The sequence below is a fragment of the Plutella xylostella genome, chromosome 2 (genome assembly GCF_932276165.1).
Source record: "Plutella xylostella chromosome 2, ilPluXylo3.1, whole genome shotgun sequence".
NCBI lineage: Eukaryota > Metazoa > Arthropoda > Insecta > Lepidoptera > Plutellidae > Plutella > Plutella xylostella.
The window spans coordinates 2866008-2872914 of record NC_063982.1 but is presented as its reverse complement, the minus strand read 5'-3'; positions in this window follow the sequence as shown (position 1 = coordinate 2872914).

Here is a 6907-nt window from a genome sequence, read left to right as displayed (position 1 = left end):
AGGTGAAATTTCACCAAACGCTAAACGTATTTAGTAGCCTGTCATACGTCTGTCAGTTAGTACAAAATGTATTTAAAATTTGATTTAAATACTTTTAGCGTTTAGTAAAAGTGACCCTTCGTGTAGAATCCAAAATAGTATCGAATCCGGTGCTCGCTACACTGAGTTATCAGGAAATTTATGGGATGAAATTGATGATGATAATGGATGAAATTTAGAGCAGGTTATTGCAAAAGTGGTACTTATAGTGAACCGAAAGGCTTTTTTGCCCATTTCCAAAACTCAAAAAATTGTTTAAAATGACCCCCTTGTGAGTCACCCAAACCCCTTTCAGCTTATTAGGTATATCACTTTTGAAAAACGCAGTATAAATAAATATTGTAGTTAAACACAGATATTTGTTCTCAGGTCTTGGGTGTTGATATTTATATTTAGTATCTATCTATCTATGTATTTGTGTAGATATATCAGCTGTCCGACACCCATAACACAGGTTCTGCCTAGCTTGGGGTCGGATGGCCGTGTGTGAGTTCCTAAAAAAAAAAAAAAAAAAAAAAAAAAAAAAAATTAGTTAAGTTAGCTTTCATTCACCCAAGAGTTTTCTGGAAGGGATTTTAGCGATAAGGCCGCCTATTGTGCTTACATTGTATTCTATATATATATAAACACTCACACCTTGTACTAATGTACTCCCTTGCGGGGTAGGCAGAGGTGCATTGCTGCACCCACTTTTCGCCAGTGTTTATGTTAGTCCCAATGTAATAGGGGGCGGGCCTATTGCCATTTTACGGGCACATCCAAGACCCGAGAACAAATATCTGTGTTTAAACAAATATCTGCCCCAGCTGGGAATCGAACCCGGGACCTTCGGCTCAGTAGTCAGGGTCACTAACCACTACGCCATTCGGCCGTCTTTGTATTCTATTGTAAGCTGTTAACAATAAGTCCACATACCAACAGAACACATCGCCCATACACTTCTTATACTCGTCAACATCGGCCATGGGCTGGCCAGGCTTGTTGTAGATCCACCAGGCAGCGTCATAAGCCTCGTGCAAGATGGCTCCCGTATACTCCCACAGCCAGGCTATGAAGTAGTCCAGTCTTGTGGGTTTTGAACGGTTTTTGAAGATGGAAGGCCGGTATGGAGAGGCAGAGGATTTGTGAGTCTGTATCACTAGAAATAAATAGGGTAAATAGCACAATCTCTTGAATAATATAAGTACCACTACAGAAGCACAGGGCGCAAAACACGCACAACAAGACGTGACAAAAGATTTCCGTCGGCTTGCTCTCGAAGCCGCGCGGTGTGGGTGAGCGCGAAGCAGAATAGTCATGTCTTGGCATGCGCGTCTTGCGCTCCGTGCTAGACCTTCAAGACAAAAGCCTCCTCCAAGACAGGCAGGTTGGAAATATCACACCAAACAATAATAAACATTTAGGTAACACTGAAGAATCGAGTAAAGAAATTTCGGCCCTGACCGGTATCGAACCGGGAACCACCACCACAGGAACTACACAATCCTCTTCAGTTCCATAGAGTGCCACTGATAATAATATAATCATCATCAGACACCAATCGGAACGGAACCACTCTAATATAAGTAATTCAGAAAAATACTTACTGGATAAGATTAAATTACACAACAGAAAAACTGGCATCATTTCTGTAGCTTGGCTGTATCTACAAACGTAGAATACCTAGGTGTCGTGCGCACAGGAGTTTAATGATATAGAATGATGTGACAAACTTGCTTTATCAAATGGAAAATCACAACAAAATTACTAATCAATAATATTGAAAGATCTGAGGAATGTTGTATCTAAATAATGCAGATCCAATAATTGAATCACTACGCTGTATAGTACCTACCTAGCCAGCTAGTTTGTAGTTAGTTATTTGTTTTCTAAACAAATACACAGATGACTGTGTTTATTTTATAAGTGGGAGATAGACGTACGATACGAGTACTCAAAGGTGACGAACTTTTTTGTTGGTAAAATGTGCGAATTGAAGGTGTCTAACGAGCAAAAAAGTTCGTGATCACGCACTATAGCATAGCATAGTAGTTTGTCGTCAATACGATAAGATTGAATTAAAATATAGTTAGATATAATTCACCTGCCAATAGGATTGTCACTGATCTGATAAAATTCCACCTGTATGTAGAATTATTTATTTATTCAATATTATTACACCTTAATACCTAACTACCTCCCTTTGATACAATTGTCTTTTCGAAGCCCTCGGCCTACTTATATTCTTCAAGTTCATGCCCATTCGTGCAAAATCAGCCTCATCGCTCTATATATCAGAGGAGAAATAATTATCGTCCTCCGTGGATTCGTCGATGACGGCTCAACCGAGCGAGCTACCGGGGTTTCCCTATTGCCCCGAAAAAGGTTCTTAATGTAATTATGGACTCTTTCTCCGGTTTTGTCAAAGACGGTTATGAATCTCTGAAGGATATTTGGCGTAGTCCTTGTCATGGGTGGGGGTACGACCCCGTCGTTGGTGCTGTAGAAGGTTCGGAGTAGAGGCGCCGTGTTGTCGACGCCATGCTTGCGTGCATTGCTTGTTGATGAGAATGCTGAAAGCACAGAACATTATACTCCTGCTGAAACCATCATACATGTGAATATTATTGTAGGTTGATCTGCTGGTATGATCAGTTTCAGATGAGTTTAAAGTTGGTACCTTTTAAACTCACAAACCGCCTAAATATTCATCGCTTTGTGAGTTAGACAAGGTACTAAAGTGTTAAGTATGGCTACTTATGAAGTATGTGTATGTGAACCGACCGGATATATGTATATACCAACCTACTTAGGTAGTACTTAATAACTTATAGTTTTCCCGTTTGGTATGTACTTCAATAAGGATGTAGTGGCACAACCCGCTACTCTGTGATTCCGCTCCGCGGTACTAATATTGGTGAATCACACGAAGTCGTCGCAGGAAGAAACACGAACTTCCGGCGGGCGCTCGAACTTCCGGCGGGCGCTCGGGAACTGGCTCCTTGAACGTAGTCATAGACACTCGCCCGCCTCTTGTTTTTCCCGCTTAGATTTTTCTTCTCAATTGTAAAATTGCCAATTTTGTAAATATTTGTAATTTGTTTCGGTCCACAATATAACAAAGTAAATTGATTATCAGTCCTTCATTTCATACGCTCCCGCTTCTAGATTACAGGCAGACTGACAAACCCACATTGGTGACCCACGACCTGGACAAGAAATCAACCTTCAAGAAACAACAAAATGGCCACGCAAAACGACGGCGAAATACTCGGATCTCCAAACGGGAATGGCGGCGGACTCGGCAGTGGTCCAAGTGAAAATTCCATAACAAACGCAAACGCAAGTAACGTGCTCGCTGGTTCAAGTGAAGTTTGTCGTGTGAGTGTACGCATTCCTCCATTTTGGCCCGATGATCCTGAGGTATGGTTTGCACAAGTTGAGAGTCAGTTCATATTGTCTGGAATTACTCAAGATTCAACTAAATTCCACTTCGTGTCGTGTCAACTGGAACAGGAGTACGCCCGGATCGTCAAGGATGTGATTGCCAAGCCGCCACCCACAGGCAGGTACGATAAACTTAAATTAGAATTAATAAGGCGCATATCAGCATCACGGGAGAAAAAGACGCTTCAGTTAATGCAACACGAAGAGCTCGGCGATAGAAAGCCGACTGAATTCTTGCGTCATCTCCGGCACCTAGCAGGCCCCAACATGCCGGATGATTTTATCAGAACCGTATGGTCTAGTCGCTTGCCCCCACACGTGCAGCCTATCGTAGCATCACAGCGTAGAGTAGACCTGGATGAGGTGGCGGAACTCGCAGACCAGATATGTGACGTGGTGCAACCCTCACACGTCGTCGCTAGCACTTCAGTCAGCGTTCCAGCCGCCAGCGTTGCTCCGTGGGAAGCGAGAATCGAAGAACTGTCTCGTCAAGTGGAAGCGCTAGTAAAGGTACAGTCCCAGAATCGTCCTTTCCAAAGAAACTTCAACAGGCGTAACCGATCCAGATCAAACTCACAACCCCGACACCGTCAGCGATCACGATCCAGAGAGTACCCTGAAGGACACTCATACTGCTGGTACCATTTCCAATTTGGGCCAAAGGCAAAGAAATGCTCAGACCCGTGCACTTATAACTCGGGAAACGAGACGGGCAGCCACTAGAGGCGGCAAGCATCTGCCCTATCACTACAGGCCGCCTGTTCATAACCGACCGGAAGTCCAAGATACGCTTATATATATATACGATACGATCTTATAGACACGGGTTCAGACTTGTGCGTTTTCCCTCGGTCAGCTGTTCGGGTGCCTCATCGCAAGAAAGCCAAGTACGAGCTATTTGCCGCTAACGGTACAGTAATACCCACATATGGATACATTAATATCAACCTAGACCTTGGCCTACGGCGAGCCTTCCAGTGGCGCTTCACAATCGCGGACGTCTCGAAGCCAATAATAGGAGTCGACTTTTTAGGTTTCTACAACCTACTCGTCGACTGCCGCAAGCAATGTCTCATCGATGGACTCACATCACTTACAGTGGCAGTCCCACGTCAATCAGGTACAGAAAGTATCGCATCAGTCCGCACATTCATAGACAGCACACCGTACCACCATATCCTGAGAGAGTATCCTGAAGTTACCCGTCCAGCCGGTAAACCTGATTTTCCCAAGCACAATACAGTACACCACATAAGAACAACACCCGGCCCACCAGTATCCAGCCGCCCAAGACGCTTAGACCCAGAGCGATTACGAATAGCCAAGAAGGAGTTTGACGACATGCTCGCTAGCGGTACAGCTCGAACCTCAGACAGCCCATGGTCTTCACCTCTCCACCTCGTCCGCAAGAAAGATGATGGTTGGCGTCCATGCGGAGATTACAGATCGCTAAACGCTCGCACCATACCAGACCGATATCCGGTACGTCACATTCATGACTTCGCGTATCAGCTGTCAGGCAAGACAATCTTCAGCACGGTAGACTTGGTCAAGGCGTACAACCAAATACCAGTCTTTGAAGACGACATACCCAAAACAGCGATCACCACACCGTTCGGGATGTTTGAGTTTCCATACATGACCTTCGGACTTCGAAACGCAGCTCAAACATTCCAACGATTCATCGATGAAGTCCTACGAGACCTAGACTTCTGCTACGGATATATCGACGATATTCTGGTCTCTTAAGCTACAGAAGAAGAGCACAAGCAGCATCTCCACCTACTCTTCCAGAAGTTGAAGGAGTATGGGATGTTGATCAACACATCAAAATGCGTCTTCGGCCAATCAGAAGTGAAATTCTTAGGATACACTGTATCTGCGGCCGGCATCAGACCACTTGATCTCAAGGTCCAAGCAATAAAGGATTACCCATCACCCAGGAACATCAAAGAGCTTCGTCGATTCTTGGGTATGATGAACTTTTATCGACGTTTCATCAAAGAAGCAGCAGCCATACAGGGTCCACTCAATTCACTCCTAGCAGGGCCCAACGCAAAAGGATCACAGCCCATCACCATGACACCTGAGCTGCAAACGGCATTTGACGAATGCAAGGTGAGCCTATCCCAAGCTGCACTTCTAGCTCACCCGGACATGAAAGCCGAGCTGGCCATACAGACCGACGCCTCCGACGTGGCGATAGGAGCGGTCCTCCAACAACGCAACGAGAGCGGGTGGCAACCACTCGCTTTCTTCTCACGAAAGCTGAGCCCGGCACAGAAGAAGTACAGCCCGTATGACCGCGAGCTGCTGGCAATCTACGAGGCTATCCGATACTTCAGGTACATGGTAGAAGCCAGAACCTTCACAATATATACAGATCACAATCCGCTCACATTTGCGTTCAGCACACGCCGTGACAAGTGCTCGCCACGCCAATTCAGATACCTGGATTTCATCGGCCAGTTCAGCACAGACATCAAATACATAGCTGGTAAAGAAAACGTGGTAGCCGACTCACTCTCTCGTATAGAGGAACTATCATCAACTTCCATAGATTACCAGTCCTTGGCTCAAAGCCAAGAAGGCGACGCTGAGCTACAAGACCTGCTGCAGAAAGGTTCGGCCCTAAAACTAGTCAAAGTTACAACTCCACACGCAGATCTACCTGTCTACTGCGACACTTCAACGGATGATCATCACCAGCGGCCGTACCTCACACCATCTTTCCGGCGCATCGCATTTGACACCCTCCACAACCTCAGTCATCCTGGTGTCAAAGCAACTGTCAAGCTGGTCACACAACGATTCGTATGGCCAGGCATAAGAAAAGACTGCCGACAGTGGACCAAAGAATGTCAGCAATGCCAGCGTAGCAAAATTCAAAGACATACTTCAGCACCTCTGTCTCAATTCAAACTGCCTTCTGCACGATTCCAGCATATCCACATGGATATTGTTGGCCCCTTAACTCTTTCGATTGGTTACAGGTACTGCCTCACGATAGTCGACCGCTTTACTCGTTGGCCTGAGGCGTACCCCCTCGCTAACATCACTGCAGACACCTGCGCAGCTGCCTTCGTCTCTGGGTGGATCGCGCGCTTTGGTGTTCCTGAGCGCATCACCACCGACAGAGGGCGCCAGTTCGAGTCCCGGCTCTTCAAGGAAATCGCAGCCTTGGTGGGCGCTACCCATCTCACCACCACAGCATACCATCCTGCAGCCAACGGCCTCGTCGAGAGGCTACACCGCCAGATGAAAGCTGCAATCGTCTGCCACGACAACCCAAGCTGGACAGAAGTTCTTCCTCTCGTTCTCCTCGGCATCCGCAGCGCATGGAAGGAGGACGTCCAGTCATCAGCAGCCGAGCTGGTCTACGGGGAACCACTCCGACTACCCGGCCAGTTCTTCTCCACATCAGACGACGCGCCCTGTGACG